Source organism: Lepidochelys olivacea (genome assembly GCF_965140295.1).
Source record: "Lepidochelys olivacea isolate rLepOli2 genome assembly, chromosome: 3".
Classification (NCBI taxonomy): domain Eukaryota; kingdom Metazoa; phylum Chordata; order Testudines; family Cheloniidae; genus Lepidochelys; species Lepidochelys olivacea.
The window spans coordinates 8,036,805-8,058,557 of NC_140413.1; the positions used below are offsets into that span (position 1 = coordinate 8,036,805).

The 21,753-nt window shown below is 45.3% G+C and overlaps 1 protein-coding gene across 3 annotated transcripts in view; it reads left to right on the top strand.

The window, feature by feature from the left end:
* The window catches only part of EXTL3 (exostosin like glycosyltransferase 3), a 221,365-nt gene that overhangs the window by 82,990 nt on the left and 116,622 nt on the right, over positions 1–21,753 (top strand). For 2 of the 3 annotated variants that reach the window (XM_084624263.1, XM_084624264.1), the window contains exon 2: positions 14,989–15,145. The exons of the other annotated variant lie outside the window; for it this stretch is intronic. The gene's annotated coding sequence lies outside the window, so the exon portion shown is untranslated. The remainder of the gene's footprint in view (positions 1–14,988; positions 15,146–21,753) is intronic. 3 annotated transcript variants of the gene reach the window in all.

Below are 21,753 nucleotides of genomic sequence, written 5' to 3' on the forward strand. Positions count from 1 at the left end.
GTGGTGGGAGACTCCCCTCATAGACATGTTCGCTACAAAAATCAACAGGAAGCGTCATCATTTTTATTCTCAGGCAGGTCACAGCCCTGGGTCTCTGACAGGTGCTTGCCTCCTATCTTGGAGGTCAAACTCCTGTGCTCATTTCCTTTGGCTCCACTCCTGCCCAGAGTGTTGCTGAAACTTGGGCAGGACCAAGCTCAAGTTATACCCATAGCTCTGGTGTGGCTGCAGCAACTTTGATTTTCCACACTGCTAACTGTCTCACATAGTGCTCCACTGACACTATAACTGGACCAGACCTGATCTCTCAGGACCACGATCACCTCCTCCACCCCAGCCTACAGGCCCTTCATCTGACAGCCTAGGTGCTCCATGGTTAACTCCTCAAGAAGAAATTTGTTGAAAGGGAGTCCAAGATATGTTTTTAAATAGTAGAAAGCCTGATCATAGAATATCCGGGTTGGAAGGGACCTCAGGAGGTCATCTAATCCAACCCCCTGCTCAAAGCAGGACCAATCCCCAATTTCTGCCCCAGATCCCTAAATGGCCCCCTCAAGGACTGAACTCACAACCCTGGGTTTAGCAGGCCAATGCTCAAACCATTGAGCTATCCCTCCCCCCTTCTTCTAGGTATACTTACCTGGCAAAGTGGAAGAGATTATTTCCTGTCTGGTCACAGCCGAAAGGTGTTTCCCCAGTCTGAATCCAACATGCGGTGGACTGGAGCTGTCTGTTATACCTGAAGCAACAAGATCTTGCCATTAGTTCCATAAAAGTCCACCTGGCAGCTGTCTTGGCATTTCACCTGCAATGGATAACTGCTGTCTTTTCTCCAATCCAATGATGATCGGGGTTTTAAAGGGGTTGGACCAGTTATATTCCCCAAGTGGAGGATCCTGCCTCGCTTGGGACTTAAACCTAATCTAAGCAACGCTAATGCCCCCACCCCCATTTAAACTATTGACTACCCATTCATTACTCCATCTCTCAATTAAAAGAATTTTTGGTCTTAATCACCTCCGCCAGGAGAGTGGGTGAAGTACAAGCTCTGGTTTCTGAACCTGTGCATGTGGTCTTTTACAAGAACGCAGTTTATCTACATCCTCATCTGAAGTTCCTCACCAAGGTGGTGTCTCACTTTCATATTAATCAGGCTATATATTTACCAACTTTCTTTTCTGAGCCTCGTAATCATAACTACGAGGGGAGACTCCACATGTTTGATGTCAAAAGAACCATTCAGATTGTCATCACACCTGTTGATGGCAGTTGTGGGCAAAATGGAAGGCCTTCCAGTCTCTTCTCACATGATTTCCTTGTGGATCTTCTCTTGTATTCATTTGTTGCTACAATTTGGCTAATGTAACTCCACTGAGTAGAGCGCTAGTACATGAAACCAGATCTCTCTCTCGCTCTGCAGCCTTCCTGGCCCAGGTGCCTGTTCTGGACATTTGCAAAGCTTCAGGTTCGTCTTCAGTACACATCTCTGCTTCACATTATGTCATGTCAGCAATCTAGAGCTGATGCCAGATTTCGGCATATGGTCCTTCAATCCTTACTCAGGTAGACTCCAGTTCCGCCTGCGGATTGAAATGCCTGGGAGTCCCCTGAAGTGGAATGCACATGTGCAATCACTTGAAGAAACAGGGACTAACTGTTCTTCAAGATGTGTTGCACGTGTCCATGCCACGACCCACCTTCCTTCCCATCTCTGTTGGAGTCTGTCTTAAAAAAGGAACTGAAGGGGACTGGGGATGGCTCTGCCCTTTATACTTTCATGCAGTGACATGAGGCAGCAGAAGGGCGCATGTGCCACCCCAACAGGTACTGCGGAGGGAAAAAATCTCTGATAACTGTGTTGGGCATGCACACATCTGAAGTGCAATGGACATGTGCAACACGTCTTGAAGAATAATAGTTACAGAATAGATCAGTATCCATTTTTTCTTAGTTCCTAGATTGGTCCTCTCATTATGTGACATTTTACTCTCTCTTCCATGACTTGCAGCTCGAGGGTTCAGACTTTCAAAGTACTGAACATCCTCGTTGCCAACTGAGGTCGATATTGGTTAAGGGATTTGGAGGATTAGATTTGTTGTCCAATTTTCCCTGCCCTATTCTGATTGCACTTTAGAAGATTTGCATCTGTTTATTTGGGTGAATTTATTGTGAGAGTAGCCACTGCAAAGGCTCCCATGTGAAATTTAAAAAGGTCCTTCCCCAGAAGATAAATCTGAACTGTGTGTCAGTAATTACTTTAACGTAATAAATCATTGCATGTGAGCAGTACATGCTGGGGAAATGGTTCCATTCCTTGCTTACCCTTGCAGGAGTCTAGTATTCATGAATCAAGGCAAGTAGGTAGCTGGCGCACAAAACTAGTACTCCCCTCTCTCTCTCCCTCCCTCTGTTTTGTGGTGTTTTAAACGGGAATAGAAAATCTTCAATTTAAATAAATACTGATTTATCCCAAGTGAATAACAAACAAGTAAGGTTAAAACTACACAAAAATAGAGCCAAATATCTTGAAAATCATTTCCTCATTTATATACCTGCAAAGATCTGAATGTGTGGTGCTGCATTTCCCACCGTGATTGCCTGAAGCAGTGCAGGGGAGCCCCAAGTCCTTTCTTTTGGTTGAAGTCTAGGTTTTGTGGGTGCTCTGTCCTCCTGTCTGGATTTCCCTGGCTTCCTGCGTGGCCCTCTCAATGGGAGTGGTGTGCATAGTGCCTTTTCCTGAACTCAGGACTTAGCTGGTAAAATTTTCCAGTTCATTTCTTTTATATTTAGGAGTTCCTGACTCTCCTGTATGAAATACTGAAAACCATTGCTTGGCATTTGGAAACAATTCTGCGTCTGTGTGTTCTTCCCCGGTACAGGGTTCCTTTCTCATCTGATAACATTATCCTCCCTTTGAGATGTTGCAATTGTCTGCTGTGGCAACTTGTTTGGACAGCACCAGCACCCTCGGGTGGGGAAATAAATAATCCTCGCTAGCAAGCAGATAGATCCTCAAAGAGCCTATTTCTGCACAAAAGTTCTTGATAGCAAAACAAGGGAAAAGAAATATAAGAAATACCTGTGCACATTTTTGGGGGGACGTTAAATCCTAAACATTAATTGTCTGCAGTGCTATGGAAAAATGACTGCATTGTAGAAATTAGAATTGGGAATGACTTTCTTAAGACACTTTTTCTACCCCCTGTGCACACTGTAGACTTGTTTCCTACAGTACATTCTCTAATGGGGTTATTATACTTTTTAACCGTGCTTAACAATGGGGCACTTGCCACTTCCCCTAGGAGACTCTTCCACATCCTAGTGGAGCAGGCCATAGGGAAGTCCAGTCTATGTTTTCTTTCTTAAACTTTAATTCCATCACTCCAAGCTGTGCTTCTGTGTACTACACTAAATAATTTCTCTCCCTTCAGATATTTGTAAGCTGTTGTCATGTTGTTCCTCTTTTAGCTGTTTGGTAGCCAGGCTCTACATTTCTAGCTCTTTCTACATCATTTGGTCTTTCCAGCTCCTTGACCAGAACAGTGCAGCAAAGAACTCCTTCCAATTTGTCCTGGTCTCTTTTTGTAACAGATCTTGGTCCTGAACATGTTTTCCTACCTCAATCCCATCTGCTGTGTCTTGCTGTGGGTCTTTACCTTTGGGGTGGCTCCAGTTGGCTGCCTTTTTCTCTCTTCAGCTGCTCTCCACGCACTCCCACTTTCCCCCACCTTTGCCCAGCTGGTCGGAAATCAACTTGAGCATCATTCATCTGTAGTCCATGTGGGCATCATTCATCAAGAGGAGTGCTGTGCATACTCTCGAGCAGCCTGTCTTGGACGTTCAAACAGTCATTCTTTGCAACAGTTGATTTTTGTCTGTGGACCTCTCCTCATTTGTACTCTGCAAAGACTGAGCTGCCCTACTATCCAAAAGCCCTCCCTTTTTTGCAGTCCCCTGTTTGATTAGACTCTTTGAATGCTATATGCTTATTTACTCCTGCCTTTGCTGATCTCTGTCACACCTAACTCCAATTTCTGTTTGGCCTCTCTCACTGGCCAGCTTTCCCCTCAGAAGACCTTTTACTACTTGTCACTTTTAAAAAAAAATCTGGACAAATCAGTCCTTCTCTTCACTGCTGTGCTCAGTTCTCTCCGTTCCAGTACGATTTATTCAGTTCACACCCTTTAAGTGGTCTCTGCAGCTTAACGGAATTGATGCACTCCAGCAAACTTGGAAAGAGAACAGTTAATCCTTAATGTTCTCTCAGTTTCTTTTCCAAAGTTTCCTTAGTTTCAAATTTTTTTAAATGGGGGAAAGAAACCCATTGAGCTTCAACTCTTTGTAACTGGACTTTCTTTTCTATCTGGCTGGCTTCTGAGTTCAGCCACTTGACATGCAAGTGGAATTAACTTATGCTGCTTCATAAAATGCTTTTTATCCAAAGGATCCCTGAATCCTTTACAACTGTACATGTGTAATCTTTGGGTGGGCTAGATTTTACTTCACTGCCCTTTTCCAGTGCCTAAAAACCCCAACTCCATAGAAAAGTACCTGGAGACCCTGAATTCAGTCACTAAGGATTTTCAGCAATGATTGTGCAGGATCAACCTCTCCACAATCAAGTCCAAAAAAGAACAAAAGAAATTTACTTAATTCTTAAGTACCAACTTTGTAAAATCTTATAATGATAAAGCAACATAATAATAACTTAATTTCTACAACATGACATGGCTACTTTATAATCCACATATTATCTTCACAGTTCTACATAAACATAAATAAAGAAAACAGATTAAATCGAAGCAGGTCAATTCTCACAGAAATACACTGAGAAGAAACTCAGAGTTCCCAAAGCTTAGGTCTCAGGGCTTGGCTACACTTATATTTTATAGCGCTCTAACTTGCTGGCTCAGGGGTGTGAAAAATCACCCCCCAGAGTGCAGCAAGTCAGAGCGCTTTAAGCTAGTGTAAACAGGCGCCGAGCGCTGGGAGCTAATCCCCTTGTGGAGGTGGATTACCAGGAGCGCTGGGAGAGCTGTCTCCCGGCGCTTGCACGTGACCACACTCACACTTCAAAGCGCTGCTGCGGGAGCGCTTCCGCGACAGCACTTTGAAGTTTCCAGTGTAGCCATGCCATCAGGTACAGTATTTGATCACCAAAATCTATTGTCTGCTGAGTCAAAAGGACTGCACCATCATCTTCCCTCCACTTACTTGTAGTACTCTTCAGTTGGAATCCATGCAGACTTTTCCTCCTCCTCTGCTGAAATCACTCAGTTAGCTAGTCAGCTCCCCAGTTAACCATCCACTCCGTTTAAGTGTATAGATTAAAAAAAAACCAAACCCCTGTGACAAGAAAAATACAAACTGAGAATAGCAAAATACAACTCATTCTTTCCCTATTAGTGCCTTTAAATAAGAGAGAAGTTGGTGAATCGTTCTAGTTGAGACAATTTAACTAAAACGGTTGGGCTAAAATCAAACCACATTCCAAGTATACAATTAAAATAAAAAATTAGTTTTCCCTTTCTGTAATTAACACTGTTGGAGGATTAACGATGCAAAATGCTTCAGAGTCAGGGGGAAACCAGCCTACTTTCTTCCCTGTGGCTTAGCTTCCCCCAACCCACACAGGGCACATGGCCTTTTCTAAAGCAGTTGCCCTGACTACTTGCCCTCACGGAGTCTGAGTCTAGCTAAAGGGAATCTATTGTCCATACCCAAAACTACCACACCCAACATCCAGAAACTTGTGGATGTGGAGTGCTAATTGTGCATTTGCCAGGCAACAATGACTCAGACACCACTCGTTCCTATTCTTCCCTCCCTTCCCCCCTCCTCCCCACCCCTTAGAGCTCTTAGAGGTATCTCCCTAATAGGCACATGGGTTGCATAGACACAGTACCATGGAAATACGGTTGGTCGCCTGTCTGGTGGCAGGGTGGTTGTCAGCTGAAACGGTAGCCATGCTCCACAGTGAGGAGAGGGGAAATATTGCGTATTCTTGTATTCCTATACCCTGTTTGCTTTACGTGGATAAGAAGATATCATCACCTGAAATCCCACGTGCCTTCCCTCCCTGCACACAGAGGAAACTGCGTGGTTTTCAGCAGAGTTGGGGTTTTTTTAGAAAAAATATTTTTTTCCACAAAAAATTGTTCATTCTTGCCTTTAATGAAATTTCATAATAAACGTTGAAAGTTTTCATTTATCAAAAACCCAAATGAAAAATTTCAATAACTGTTTCTGAGAAATGAAACAAAAAACTATTGTGCAAAATTAAAAAAAAAAGAGAGGGAGAGAAAAATAGAGAACTTGGAAATAAGAACATCAACATTTTTTGTGAAACTGTTTTCTCTCTCATGGAAGCATGAAGAACCACATCTACCCTGCTAGGATGGGGTTCCGCACAAATCCAGCTCTGAAACAATTGAAGCGTAGACATCTAAACAATCCTTTTTGGCAATATTTCTGTTTGAGTCTCCCTGTGAAACAGAAAATGGGAGTAGGGAAGGGGAACAACAGTTCAGATCTTTCTTTGTGATGAAGAGTGTGTGTGCTTTTGCTCTTGTTTCTTCCAATAGGCTGTAAATTATTTTCCTTTTCTCAAGCCATCCTTGTGTTTTTTCTGATTTGCAGTGTGGGTGGTGAGCTGGTGGGGATAGTGTCAGAGGAGTATGCTGTGAAGTAGTGAGAGACCCAGATATTAAAAATTGGACCCCAAAATTGTGATTCTAGGAGGACAAGAACTTTTGCTCTGACATAGTTAGTCTATGTTTGCACCCACATTTTGTGTGTCAAAAATGCTATGCAGAGTTGAGCTGCTGAGTACCAGATGCGAAGGGGGAGGTTCTAAGCATCTGTCTGTAGAATAAGGAACTGCTCCTCTGTTGGTGACTGCATGTGTGATCGGTGGTGATGAATGTTGTAATCTTTTTCAAGTTTTAGGATTTTTTAAAATTATTTTTTAGTACTTTTGGAGAAGGGTCAGTCCAGACATTCTCTCAGCCATGACCACAGAGTTCTCAAAATAACTATGGACTTGCTGACTGACTGTTGAGTACATATTTGCTTTTGAATTGTGGACTTTCTGAGCAAGAAATTATTGGAAGGGGGAAGTTCTTCATTTGCATAAAGTTGGAGTGAGAGTAATCAGACTCCAGAGATGCCAATGACTGCAGAAGGGGAATATCTCATTCTGATTTGCCAAGGGACTCCTGAGGAAAGAAGAAACAGCAAGGCTGCCATCTTCAAAATTTGAAGGAAAAAAAAAAAAGAAGCCATGGCTTGCTTCTGGTTGCTGGCCTTTGGTCGTGCAATGCCACCATGTCTGACAGAGAGGCCTGCGCTGCCTCTACCTTCCTGACTGGCCACTGACAAGTAGGAGTCCAGCAACACACATTTAAGTTTCTATAGCCACAAGGAAGTTGACCCGTAGCTAGCCAGGAAGTCTGTCAGCACTAAAATAGTTGTGCTGCAGAAACTGTCTAATCATTTTGATCATGTACCAGCGTGTGACAGAGTGTACCAAGTGCAGAGGTCCCCTGCTGCAGGCATCAGGGTCCTACCACACCCTGTCCCAGAAAGGAGCAGTAGAGCAGTCCTCCAGGCTGCCTAGAGTAGCAGCAGGGGAAGCAGCCATATAAAAGGAACTGCAGAGCCAGAGTCAGGGAGTTGCTCCCTGGAGCTGGAGGAGTGAGAATGGTGTTCCTGGCTTGCTGAGGGAGCTACAGGAGTGCGGACAGAGCAGTTGCTGGCAGGGACTAGGGGAACAAGAGGGAGCCCCTGGCTGGGACTTGCTGTATGTCCTGAGGTAAGATGATTGGTTGGTGAAGGTGCTGGGGCTACATGGAAGTGGCTCAGGGAACTGTAGCAGCATAGTAAAGAGTTAAAGGGGATGCAGCAGTATGTGGCTACTATTCCACTCAGAGGGGATTGATGACCCTGAAAAGGGTCAGTCATACTGGACTTTATTGGATCTTGATACACCCTCAGAAGGGGACTTGAACGGTTAGTGACTCAGCTGGAGGGCTTGGGTCAGTAAAAGGCCCAGAGAGGGCAAAGACATTGTCTTCAAGGAGGGAGCCCTGGGGGCACAGACCCTAGCAGGACTGTTGAGGGCACTAGAAGGGCCTTGTTGGACTGATACCCCAGGAGGGGTCTGCTTTGTTCGTGATTCGCATGAACTGTGTGTGATTCGGTCTGAGGGCTGAGTCACTAAAACCCACCTGAGAAACTGCTCACAGAAGTCACTGCAAGCTGAGAGGTGCAGACACACACCCAGCCAGGCGGTGCTTGTGAGAGGTGCATGCCACCCCGTTAAACAGCTTCATGAAACTGCAAGAGTCGTGACAACCATCTTACATAAGCATTGATCTTTTGGGTTTGTTTTTCCAGTTTCTACTAGCAGAAGGACATATTTTTACCTTACCAGTCTAGCACACATTTATTTTAACTCCAGCAGATTCCTGGTAGTGAGCACATGTGTGTATAAAACTCAGAGTTTATCTGAGAATGACACCTGTCAAATAATCTCTCAAACACTTGAAACAGCCATAGGTTAAATAGCCACGCTGTCTAAAAATATCACACAAGCGTATATTTTATGGTTAGGAGTTGTATGTTTTCCCTGGGAAATCATGGTCTTTTCACCTACAATTTGTATTTGAATTTTGAATGTAATAAGCTGTATCATTTGAATTGAATTGGAATATTTCATGTAACCCTATGGTGGGGTGGGGAGAAGAGATTGTTGCCTATGTGTTATAAAGTTGTACTTTGGACAGGCAGCCTTGTTTGGCCTCAGAGTTGGCCCAACATCATTTTCAACGTGGGAGTGATTTGATGCTCCCTGTATCAGGCATTAAGCTGGAATGTAAATATATCAGCTAGCGTTGTGATTTGATTGTGCCCTGTTGTTTTGGGGCGGATGGATAAACTGCTCCTATCTCAAATTATTAGAAAAATCTTACAAAGAATTTTTGGTTTATTTTATGTGGTTCAGTCAACCTGATGATTAGATTAATTTGATCTGATTGATTTTGATTTTATATATGAATTTTATTTTATACTTTTGATTAGTTATTTAGTTAATACAGTTGGAATCTTGTGTTGATTTCCCCATCCTGTTCCCATGAGTTCAGGACATGAGGAAGTCCCTGGTTACATAAAAGACAACTCTGTGCCCCACCTAGTGGTGGTCCATAAAAGTGAACCATAATCTTCAGTGTTTTTTGTAGGTGCTAATGTTAAACGATTTGTGGACCAGGGCCAGGGGCGGTAGGTTTGTAGAAATTTTGGTGGTGCCCAGAACACCCAGAACCCCTCCCCCACACCCCGCAAACTCCCCACACACACCTGCCTAAGGCTGGGGGGGGGAGTTTGGTGGGGGATGGGGTCTGGAGTGCAGGCTCTGGATGGAGTTTGGGTGCAGGCCCTGGGCTGGGGCAGGGGATTGGGGTGCAGGGTGCAGGCTCTGGAAGGGAATTTGGGTGCAGAAGGGGTGAGAGGTTGGGCTCTGGGAGGGAGTTTGGGTAGGGGATGGGGTCTGGAGTGCAGGCTCTGGGAATGAGTTTGGGTCCTGGGTGCAGGCTCTGGGAAGGGGGCAGGGGTGCAGGAGGGGGTGGGTGTGCAGGCTCTGGGAGGGAGTTTGGGGACAAAAGTAGGTGCAGGGGAGAGGTGGGAGTGCAAGAGGGAGTTAGGGGGGAGGGGGTGTGGGGTGCAGGAGGGGGTGAGGGGTGCAGGCTCTGGGAGGGAGTTTGGGGGCAAGGGGGTGGGGGTGCAGGAGGAAATTTGGGGGCTGAAGGGTGTGTTTGCGGAGGGGGTGTGGGTGCAGGCTCTGGAAGTGGATGGGGGGGTTCGATGCTTATCTGGGGTATCCCCTCCGGCAGCGGCTCCTAGGTGGGGCAGGCCAGGAGGTGTCTCCTCAAGTTGCTGTCTTCGGGCACTGCCCCTGCAGCTTCCCATTGGCCGCAGGGGCGTTGGGGTGGGGGCAGTGCGCAGCGGCACAACCCCCTCACGTGGGCTGCAAGGACCTGCCGGCAGCCACATGGAACGAGCGCGCAGGAAGCCACTCAGCGCCGCTGCACTGCTGGGTGGTGGCGGGAGCCCCCGGGCTGTTTTAAATCACCTGGGGGCAGCAGGTGGGGCTGGGGGAAGCGCGGGGGGGGGGGAGAGGTGTGTGTGTGTGTGTGGGGAGATGGGAAACTTTGCTGGAGCTGGGCCCCTGGGACAGGAATATTCCTGGTGCCCGGGCACCACGGGCCCATAGAACTCGCCGCCCATGAGCAGGGCAATGACACAGTCACAGCTCACAGGCACTGTTAACACATGGAGTTTTGTGTCTTTTCTTTTCCTCGGTGATAACTTTATTCACCTGCATTGCAGTTGTTTTTCAATGCTTATGAAATATCCTGGAAAGGACATTTCCAGAGCTTCTTGAAAGGCAGTCTATGCTCTAATGAGGAGGGTGTGGGCTGAATCCCCTGTGCAGTAGTCCAGCTGTCAGAGATGATGGGAAAAGAAAACAGAGGGGAAAGTTACAGAGGGGAAAAGGGGATGGGAATGGTTGGATCCAAGGCAAAAGAGGGCATGTGTTATGATGTGCACAAGTCCCTTTGTCTTCAGTTTAACTACTTTTTTTTTCTGTAAAATTCCCAAGTTTTACAAAAACAGCTGTTTGTTTTTTTTAGGGGCTTGAAACTAGATGAAGGTTTCTAAACATCAGAGAAAGGAAGTTCTCTAACAGCCTTCCAAGGGGAGCCATGGGGGCAAAAACCCTAACTGGCTTCAAGACTGAGCTTGATAAGTTTATGGACGGGGTAGTATGATGAGACTGCCTATATAGCCAATCTGTGACTGCTAGCAGCAAATATCTCCAGTGGCTGGTGATGGGACACTAAATGGGGAGGGATCTGAGTTACTACAGAGCATTCTGGCCAGGCCAAAATGCTCAGGGTCCAACTGACTGTGATATTTGGGGTTAGGAAGGAATTTTCCCAGGGTCAGATTGGCAGAGACCCAGGGTGTGTTTTGCCTTACTCTGTAGTGTGGGGCATGGGTCACTTACACTAGTTTACACTTGCAAGTGGTGAATTCTCATGATTTAAGGACTTCGGTGACTCAGCCACAGGTTAGGGGTCTGTTACAGGAGTAGGTGAGCGAAGTTCTATGGCCTACAATGTGCAGGAGGTCAGATTAGATGATCATGGTGGTCCCTTCTGGCCAGGGCCGTCCCAAGACATTGTGGTGCACTGCGCAGCCCCCCCCCCCCCACGAGGGGGGAGGCTGGCCTCCGCAGGTGTGGGGGGCTGCACCCAAGATCTGTGGGGGACAGGAGCAGGCTTGGGGGGCAGGGGAGAAACCTGCTTCTGCCATTAGTCTGTGAGTCTACATGAAAATACTGAATGTGTTAATCCAATACAGTACGTCAGGTAGCTATGTTTATGTGAAGAATAAATTAGTTGAAGTGTAAATGTGAGGCCATCTGTTAGGATAAGGCAATGTCTTGGAAGATGCATACAGAAGCATGCTTGTGCATACATGTACATACTCTTAATGTACAGTTCATAAAACAAGCTACAGCGTTAAACTGCTTTTCCATTTGATACTTGTTACTTTTCTCTATTTGTTGCTTTTTTCCCCTGTCTTCCCGCTCCCCAAATTTAATGCTGCTATTTACCCAGAAGACTATTACATTTTGCACTGATTTTCACCTGTTGTTTAATTTTTGGAATAAACACCAGGAAATTTTAAACAAAATAAAAACTAAAAATGAAGGGCTTTGGATATGTAGCACCTGTGTAATGCTCAGCATCTTCAGAGTGCTTTGCATGCTAATCCTTGCAGCAATCCTGTGGAGTAGGGAAGAATGGGCTCCATTTTTTAAGGTATGGAAACTAAGTCATGCAGGTTGTGACTTTTCAAAGCGACAGAAGCGGGATAAGAATTCAGTACCCCAAGGCTCACAGCATCATTCTTGGTCCACTGGACCATGCTGCTTCTCAAGACTGTTTCCTACAATACATTGCGTTGTAGAGTCTTGAACTGCTGCAACATTAAGAGGCAGTTGAGATTTCCCTCAAAACATGAGATATTTTCTAGTTAGTATGGATGGTGGCCTCTTTGCAGGGACCTTCATGGGGAGGTGCGAGGATCACTAGATTTCTGTGCCGTCTCGGACAAGCAAATGATGTGTTCACACAGAAGGTGCAAGTTATGCTACAAAAGCTGAGCGGTATTGCTCCTGTCTGATCTCTTAGAAATAAGTTGCTGCATGTAATGGAGAATGCAGTGCTGGTTCTAGGCAGCAGTCCAGGGAGTTCAAGGGTTCTGTTTAACTTCCAGTGTGCAAAGGTTTTGTTTAATATTTGGTGTGCAAATTCCTGAAAGGCTTATGCCCTTTTTTAAAGATTGAACGGTACAAGCATGTTCCTGTCTGCATGTGGTATTGTGCTCTTTTGATTACAGTGTAGACATACCTATAGAACTAGCTATGGAAAAGGTGACCCATTCTCTCCCTGTGACTCCTCGCAATTCTGAAATAAGGAAAAATTTAAAAAGTGGCAATAACATACTGTGCACCCCCTGAAAAGAATGCGCTTTCTCACCTTACCTTGTATAGCTCTCCCTCCCCTTGATTGCTGTAAGCTGTCTCATTTCATGTTGTATCTAACCTAGATTGTAGATTCTTCCGAACAGAGAGCATCTTGTACACCTACGGCCCATTGAGGTACTGTGTTTCTGTGAGCAGTCTACTGGACTGGGACCCAGGAGACCTAGGGCATGTACATCTCTGTGCCTCTATTTACTTTCTCACCTTTCTACTTGTTTGTTTAGGTTCTAAGCTATTATGGGCCAGGACTATCTCTTACTATGTATTTGTACAGCTCCTAGCATGAGGGAACCCCAATCTCAGTTGGATTGTTCTGTTACATTTACTATTGTTTTGGCCACCACTAAAAATACATGGCTTCATCTTCTTCCTTTGGAAGACTCTACTGCAGTCTATGGCTCTAACTTTTTGGACACGCTTCCTAATAAAATCAGACTTAAGTGTTCCCTTTCCAAATTTCATGTAACTATTTCTGTCATTCCCCACATTCCTTTGTCTGCTCGCTGTTTGCCCTTCAAATATTTATATCCTCTTATCACATCTCCTCCCTTTTGGCCTTAGTCATTGGTTAATGTGCTTTTTTAAAAAAAATAATGGTTTGATCAAAAGGGTTTAAAGAGTTTAGGTTTCACTGTAGTAAGCTGAGACTAGTGACTAGAAATGGTCTGCCGTGCAGAAGGTCTGGAGGACCGGTCCAGACTAAATTAATAGTCTTCAGCATCAAAGTTTGTAGTATCAAAGGAAATGGGCTACTTTGGTGCAATTATCAGAATAATGTTGAAATCAGATCAAAAAGTATCTTATGTCTCCATTTCTAGACTGCATTTTTGAAATCAAAGGACTGTTTTATTTTTAAAAATAAATGTTAAGACCACAAGAGGATTTCAGAGAGGAGAAAATTGGGCTGTTCTGTTTCTGTGAACAAATGAGGATTTTTTAAAGTACTTTGTCCATTTTAACTTGTTTGTAATTGGTTTTTAACCTCCGATGTCTCGAACCTGCAACCTCTTAAAAAAGGGATCCCTCCTAAGAGAGTTCCAAAACTGGCATTGGAATTTGTTTTGAGGTCCCTGTTAAGGGCTATACTGTGGTTGATTATGGTACAGTGTTTTTACAGAGCTGGATGCACCTAGCACGGAGCTCAGATACAAATGTGTTCTCTAGTGGTTGGAGGGAACAATACTTTCTCCCTGGTGCACACCAATTAAATTTAATCATGGCTTAAACAGCTGTATAAACGATTACAGTCTTTAAGCAAAATTCAACCCCGTGGCTAAGCCAAATCCACATGGAAAGCAGAATATTAAAACAAAGGCTCTTTAACACAGGTTACTCTTTTAATTTTTAAAGACCACTGTCCAAGATAATCTCCTCTTTACTTTGATTATAATTCCATTGAAAGTTTGAAATGATTACTTTCTTAACTGAGAGAACTTGCTTGCTTGCTTAAGACACTGGAATTGCTCACAGGATCTGGGACTCTTGATATCAGCTGGGTGATCCTCTTGGTGGTGAGATGTTTGCTCATGGAAGGCAGATGGTCAAGGGAGAAGTGGGAGAGGGTTCACAGAACCCTTCTTTTAAAGAATCATGGGATTTTTGCAAACTGATACTAACAAAAAACAAGTCAATGTTTTTGGCTTCCTCCTCTTGATTAGTGCCACATCCGTTTTTGTCTTTTCAAGAGCTCTTTCTTGAACCACTCTGAGTTTCAGCTGAATAAAATCAGAAAGTAGATTTGAAATCTTACAAGCTTGGTGTGGTTCCTGTGTGCAGCGGGTGGTTACGTATCACAATTGAGCATAGTGGAGGAGATAATTCAAATAATAGCTGTTAAAGTAAATGACTTTCATCTCTGTGGTTGATGTGTTGGTTGATTGGGGAGTGCAGGGTCTCCAAACTTTATTTGAAACATAGAAGAAGCAGAAGTGCTTGTGAGTCAAAGGTCTTTGTGTTGACTGCATTTGTTGCACACTTTTATCTTGTTGCATTTATGCTCCAGAAAATAAAGGAAAAGGAGTAAGCTGTCCTACAGTAATTGAGTACACAGACAGTGGCTCTTGTTCACCAGTAGACTTTGGAGCTCACAGATATTGCATAGAATCATAGAATATCAGGGTTGGAAGGGACCTCAGGAGGTCATCTAGTCCAACCCCCTGCTCAAAGCAGGACTAATCCCCAATTTTTGCCCCAGATCCCAAATGGCCCCCTCAAGGATTGAACTCACAATCCTGGGTTTAGCAGGCCAATGCTCAAACCACTGAGCTATCCCTCCCTCCACTGGAGTTGCTTGATTTGAAATGCTTTGGTTCCAAGTTCATCAACTACAATAATACACCACAGTTAAAGAAGTCTTTGTTTGTTTTTGTGTTTAGTTGACCCTGTTGTTTGTCCATGGGAACACTGTGAGATCTGAGCAAGAAGGTGGTTGCGAAGGAGTCTGAAAGTGCCCAGATAAAACTTTCTCATTGGTGATCACAGCTATCTGACTGGTTGGAAGCTGGATTCAGGTTGCAGAAACCTGATTTTCAGGTAAGGTATTTACTGTGGGTTCAAGCATGCATTGCTCCTTGGATGTGACTGCCGTATGTCTTCATGCTGAAATGTGGTCCAGGAGAAACTACACCAAGTCTTCTTAAATTACAGTAAAAACAGCAAGAAGTCCTTGTGGCATCTTAAAGACGAACAAATTTATTTGGGCATAAGCTTTCGTGGCTAAAATCCACTTAATCAGATGCATGGAGTGAAAAATACAGTAAGCAGTATATATATTATAGCACCATTTTTATAGACACCAGCCATAAAAATGTTGGCATACTGTGGGGCCATGTGGGTTCCCATAGCAGTGCCGGTGACTTGAAGGTATAAATTGTCCTCAAATCTGAAATAGTTGTGGGTGAGGACAAAGTTCAGCCACCAGATTTGCCGTGACATTATCGGGGATACAGTTCCTGACGGCTTGTAGTCCATCTTTGTGTGGAATGTTGGTGTAGAGGGCTTCTACATCCATAGTGGCTGGGATGGTGTTTTCTGGAAGATCACCAATGGGTTGTAGTTTCCTCAGGACGTCAGTGGTGTCTCAAAGATAGCTGGGAGTGCTGGTAGCGTAGGGCCTGAGGAGAGAGTCTACATAGCCAGACAGTCCTGCTGTCAGGATGCCAGTGCCTGAGATGATGGGGTGTCCAGGATTTCCAGGTTTATGGATCTTGGGTTAGCAGGTAGAATACCCCTGGTCGGGGCTCTAGGGGTGTGTGTCTGAGTAGATTTGTTCCTGTGCTTCTTCAGGGAGTTTCATGAACAGATGGTGCAGTTTCTTTTGGTAACCCTCAGTGGGATCAGAGGGTAATGGCCTGTAGAATGTGGTGTCAGAGAGCTGCCTAACAGCCTCTTGTTCATATTCCAACCTATTCATGTTGACTACAGCACCTCCTTTGTCAGCCTTTTTGATTATGATGTCAGAGTTGTTTCTGAGGCTGTGGATGGCATTGTGTTCTGCACGGCTGAGATTATGGGGCAAGTGATGCTGCTTTTCCACAATTTCAGCCCATGCACGTCGGCGGAAGCACTCTATATAGAAGTCCAGTCTGTAGTTTCAACCTTCAGGAGGAGTCCACGCAGAATCCTTCTTTTTGTAGCGTTGTAGGAAGGTTTCTGTGGGTTAGTGTGCTGTTCGGTGGTGAGCTGGAAATATTCCTTGAGTAGGAGACAGCGAAAGTAGGATTCTGGGTTACTGCAGAACTATATCATGTTCGTGTGGGTGGTGGGGCAAAAGGAGAGACCCCGAGATAGGACAGACTCTTCTGCTGGCCTAAGAGTATAGCTGGATAGATTAACAATACTGTTGTGGCCCCTTGTGGCATGTAGGAGTTTAGATAGTTTAGTGTCTTTTTTTTCCTCTGTAGAGAAGCAAAGTGCGTGGTGTAAATGGCTTGTCTAGTTTTTGTAAAGTCCAGCCATGAGGAAGTTTGTGTGGAAGGTTGTTTTTTTATGAGAGTCTCCAGTTTTGAGAGCTCATTCTTGATCTTCTCCTGTTTGCTGTATAGGATGTTGATCAGGTGGTTCCGCAGTTTCTTTGAGAGTGTGTGGCACAATCTCTCACCATAGTCAGTGTGGTATGTTGATTGTAATGGATTTTTTTACCTTCAGTCCTTTTGGTGTTTTCCAACATATCTGGGGCAACATACACCTCCATTGCTTCTTTGCATATGTGCTAAAGAACTCCTGTTCTGTTGGAACACTGGCACTTAGCAGATGGCTGCTGCATACTACTCCTGTGGAATGCAGTTGTCTGCTGGTAAGGTATTTTTAGAGTGCCAGGCACTGAAATACCTGGGTGCTGAACATATGAAAAGGGCCTAAAACTTCAAAGGGGTTACATGTGTCCAGGGAGCCCTGACAACTCTTCTGTCTTGCTGAGCTTGCTTCCACTGGGTCTGAACTACAGAAGTGTCCTCTCTTCCTCTGAAAGATCTTTATTCGGGTAGGCAGGTGTTGAGCTCGTGCGATTCCAGAATTGGTGTCTCCCCTGGAACAGATCAGACCAGCTGCCCAGGGAGGCATGGTTTGAGACCCTGATTGAGAGTTCTAGCAGATGACTGAAAGTCTAATGGCTCCAGTTATGCCCGTCCCCAAAACATGCCTATTTCTTACAGCCACTTCGGCTCCAGATGTGGTTAGTTCCCATATTTACAGTCTTCTGCCTGCTATAAAACACTCAGCCTTTTCCCCTATTCTAGTTGTGTTGTGGTTTGGTGAGGGAGAGGTATTGCGGCACTTGGGTGTCTATTGGAAAGTAAAAAGAAAAGGAGGACTTGTGGCACCTTAGAGACTAACAAATTTATTTGAGCATAAGCTTTCGTGAGCTACAGCTCACTTCATCGGACGCATTCAGTGGGGAGATTAGTGACTGGGGATTTCAGGACAAGCTTATAGAGTTTCCCTGCTTGTGGGTGAAGAGAGATGAGCTCCAGCTTTCCCAGTCCTGTTGGGGGCGGGGAAAAAATGTTTCCTCTTCCTCTGTCTCAGGAACTGTTCCTAGTATGTCCCAGAGAAAGCTGGGTGGCTAAAGGGCAAGTCTGTGGCAGAGCTTAGACTAGAACTCAGATCATCTAACTCCCAGTCCCTTGCTTAAACCACTGTGTGAGATTTCCTCCTATAGTGTATCCAAATGTAACCGCAGGAACAAGTGGGCAGAACATAATCACCTCTGCTGGGCCATCCTAGATGCAGAATTACTGCAGCCCTGTGCCCCTTGTTACTAATTTGGAAAGGAAACCGTTTTCCCTAGCCTCCCCCCCTTCCCATTGCCCTTATTAAAATCTGAGTTGTGGGAAAACGCTCGCATGACTTTATAGAATCCAGATGTTCTGTCTGGAAGCAGGAAGCCCAAATGCTACTGCTGACCTGTGAAGCTAAATATAGTGACAGCGTTACCACCAGCATCTTCCTCAGTTCAGTGTGCAGCTCCTCTCACCAGATGCGCCTTGGTGGTTGGAGGCAGATGGAACAGGGGGCAGGCAAACAGCTCGTTAGCTTGATCCCTCAGTATTTTAATTGATTTTGTTTTTATTACGGTAGTGCCTGAAGGTTCCAGCGGAGATCAGGGCCCCATTATGTTAGGCACTGAAAAGACATACAATAAGAGACAGCCCCTGCCCAAAGAGCTTACAATCAAATTTAAGATAAGACGGAGCAAGTGAGTGTAACAAACCGTTGGAGGGAGGAGGAAGAAAAGCACAGTCCAGGTAGTTGCATAGTGTGATAGGCCCAGACCATGAAAAGTGTTACTCCTTTATTATTAGTTATCAAGATAATTAGCTTTCCAAGAGTGCCCCTCAACCTCACCGTTGTCATGTGGCTGACTTCTTGGGGACATTGCAGCTGAGGTGGGTCTGGATGGGGGAACTGAATGAGGCCAAAGCATTCAAGGAGCGCATTCCACACACAAGGGGTTTGTTGTGGAAGAAAGCACAGAGGAATCTGGGGAAGGAAGTGGGCAAATGGGCATTCGGGGCTGGCATTGCTGGCGAAGCGGAGGGGGTGGGGAGCAACATGATGAGAGTAGCTTTTGTTTCATGCAGTGTAGATTAGAGTAATGTTGCTATGGCCACAAATCTTCAAATAGCTGCAGCCAATGTATGAATTTCCTCTTTGAATACATCCTAACACTGAAATCTGTTTGTTTCTGAAATAATCTTCCAGGAGAAGCTCTACTGCTGGTCACATTTAAAACCAGACAAGAGCCTGTACTGCCGGTTCAGCCTAGCTGTAGGAGGATGCCCTGATGAGTCTCTTCCGTTGCTAGAATCTAGGGAGGCTTTGTGGGCTAGAGTGAGCATTATCTGAAGTTTCCCTTTGTTCAGTGTTATCCTGTTACTCCAAGTTAATTACCCCCTACCCCCCCCCCCCAATCCCTGTGGGGTTTGGCGTCCCAAGACGCTAGAATAGCAAGGAAACTATTACTGCATGTCTTCCCTGACCGTGCTCTGCCCCCTGCCGAGCGTTCTCAGTGACGCGTCCAGGGATAGCTCTGCTTACCCAACTTCCCCTGCCGAGCCATGGGGCTCCCCAATCAGAGCTGGGGGAAGCAGGGGCAGTGTCTCCTGTTGCTGCAGTGTCCGAAAGGCTTTTTTGTTCCCTTCTGTCGCAGCTGTGCGCGAAGGAGCCTGTCCTTATCACAGTGTCTTTGGCAGCATAGCCAGAAGGTGCCCAAGCGGTGGCCTTCAGCTCTTTGAGCACTGGGCGTTGTGGGGGTGGGAAGGGAGAGGGGCTCTTTGGTTTCTCTGCAATAAAGATCCCCATCTTGTTCAGAAATCAGTCACCGGGGCTCTTGTCCCTCTGGGCATTGAGGAGGGGAGGGAGAAGAACTTTAGTTTGTGCTGAAGCACAAATGTCTGAACAATTGTGGAGGGACGGGTGTTAGAGCAATGAGCCATGTCTCTGCCATGCTCCTATGTGTGTGCTCAGTTCAGAAGCAAATGACCTGGCAGCTGAATGGCATGGATTCTTCTTGTCTCCTCGGGAGTTTCCAAACTCAGCTCATGTTTTGTCCCATTGACTTAGTCTAATGAAGGTCACGTTGGGGGTTTGAGCGCAACAGTGTCAACAAGGGACTCCTACATTTTAATCTCTTCTCTGCCACTGACTTCCTCTGCAGCCTTGGGCACTTAACTGCTCTCTGCCTCAGTTTCCCCATGGCTTCTACCTCACATTCATCAGTTTGTTAATGTCCTGTCCTTTCAGGCTGCCTTTGCTATTAAACTGTGCGGTACCCTAGAGTGGGGATGGACATTATTTGTACAGTGCCTTGAGTTTGCATGCATGCTTCAAAGATGTGTGACTTTGGTAACTGTATCCTGCAGCTGGATGGCTGGGTTGAAGGAGGGAGCTGCTGCACTGAGTACTGGGGGCCTTAGGGGACTGTGGCCCACTAGGCAGTAAGCAGCACTTACTATCTTGCATCGGTGGGAGAACTTGAAGGCAGCTGTCATCCTCCCTGGAGTTGTGGGAGAAAAAGAGAAGAGCGGGGTGTGGAACGAGGAGCAGGGAAGACAGAAATTTCAGGGGGAAGACATATAAAGGGTAAGAGGGGGAAATTTTATACGTCTCTTAGCGCTTCTCATCCTAGGGTCTGAAAGCACTTCACAACTGTAATAAGGTAGGGCTGTGTCTTGGGAGAGTTGGACCCAAAATATAGCTCAAGGGTCCTGGTGGGACTGGGAGGGACACTGCGGGTAAAGGGTCTGATACAGGGGATAACAAATGAAATCAGGGTGTGTATACATTGTATGTATTCTAATGCCTTTTGCTTTTCTAGCTTTGGCTTCCTTCCTCCTAAAGTTTCTGCTCTAAATATATTGGCAAGCAACATTTACTTGAAACTAAATTAAAAATGCAACTGTTTATACAGCTTCAAAAGCAGGAAATCCTAATAAACAGAGCACGGTGTTATCAACCTGCACTTAGAGTAGCAGCTAGTGCCTCGCGGCACTACATTCTGTTTATCTGTAGCATGAACAACACACACAGGGGCTGCGGATTGTGGTTCTTGGACAATAGTGTGTATAAGATTTTGCATGTATACATTAAAGAATAAGCTTGACTATTGTGAATGGTCAGCCTTTAACCCCTCTGAGACATGGAAGGGTTGAGGCTTGTGCCATTGATCAATGGAAAGGTTGTGTGCCCTAGATTTGCAGTGAGGTCTCCTGTGTGCCCTACAAACTCCAGTGCTCTCCATAACAGGTGATAAACAGAGACAAACCGAAAGCAGAGGGTGCCATCATAAACCTGCGAGGTGGAGCCACCCCACCATCACATACCTTAAATATTAGTGTAACAGTCTCACCTTATTCAGAACCATATAAAGTGTCTCAGGTGCATGCAGAGTCTCTAGCCTTAAAGTACTACCTGTCTGACCTCCTGCCCTGCATGATGAGTTCTGTTGTAAAGCAGTAAGTTCCTGGAAAAGATGCTCCTGTCCTGCAGGAGAGGTGGGATACCCATTTGTCCAACACAGAACTTCTCCAGTAGTCAGTTCTTATTCTCTCCCTTGTCTTTTCCCTCGCTGCTTACCCCTTCATTGTGTGTGATGCCCATTTGTTGTATCTTCTTGCAATTTTGATTGTAAGCCATCTGTTGCAGGGTCTCCTTTTTCTTTTGCCTTTTGTACAGCATGTAGTATAAAGGAGGCCCTGACACAGGGTCCTCTTGACGCTACTGAAATATAGATGATAAATACTAAGAATCCTCTTGTTCTAAGTGTTTAGGAACTACCTGGAAACTTCCCCCACCTTTCTGTTTGCCTAATCACAATATTTAACATTCCTATTACGCACTTCAGCCCAATCACCTTTAACTTGATTGTTCTGAGATTCCTTATCTGGGAGAGACAGAGGTTCATGACGTTAAATGGGTTTGAAATTACTGTGTTAAATCTCTGTAACTGGCGTTGTTATGCTGGGCTAGCTGAGTCCTGGGGTTTGCAGTAGGCAGGAATTAATAGGGACATGTTCCTTTTGCTGTGGTTGCTAGTTGTACAGCAGTGCTTTTATTTAAAGAGCCCACCCAGTGCACCTTTTAGCAACGTACGATGGAAATGAATGGTGAATAAGACTCGAGGATTGATGCTACTTTCTGAG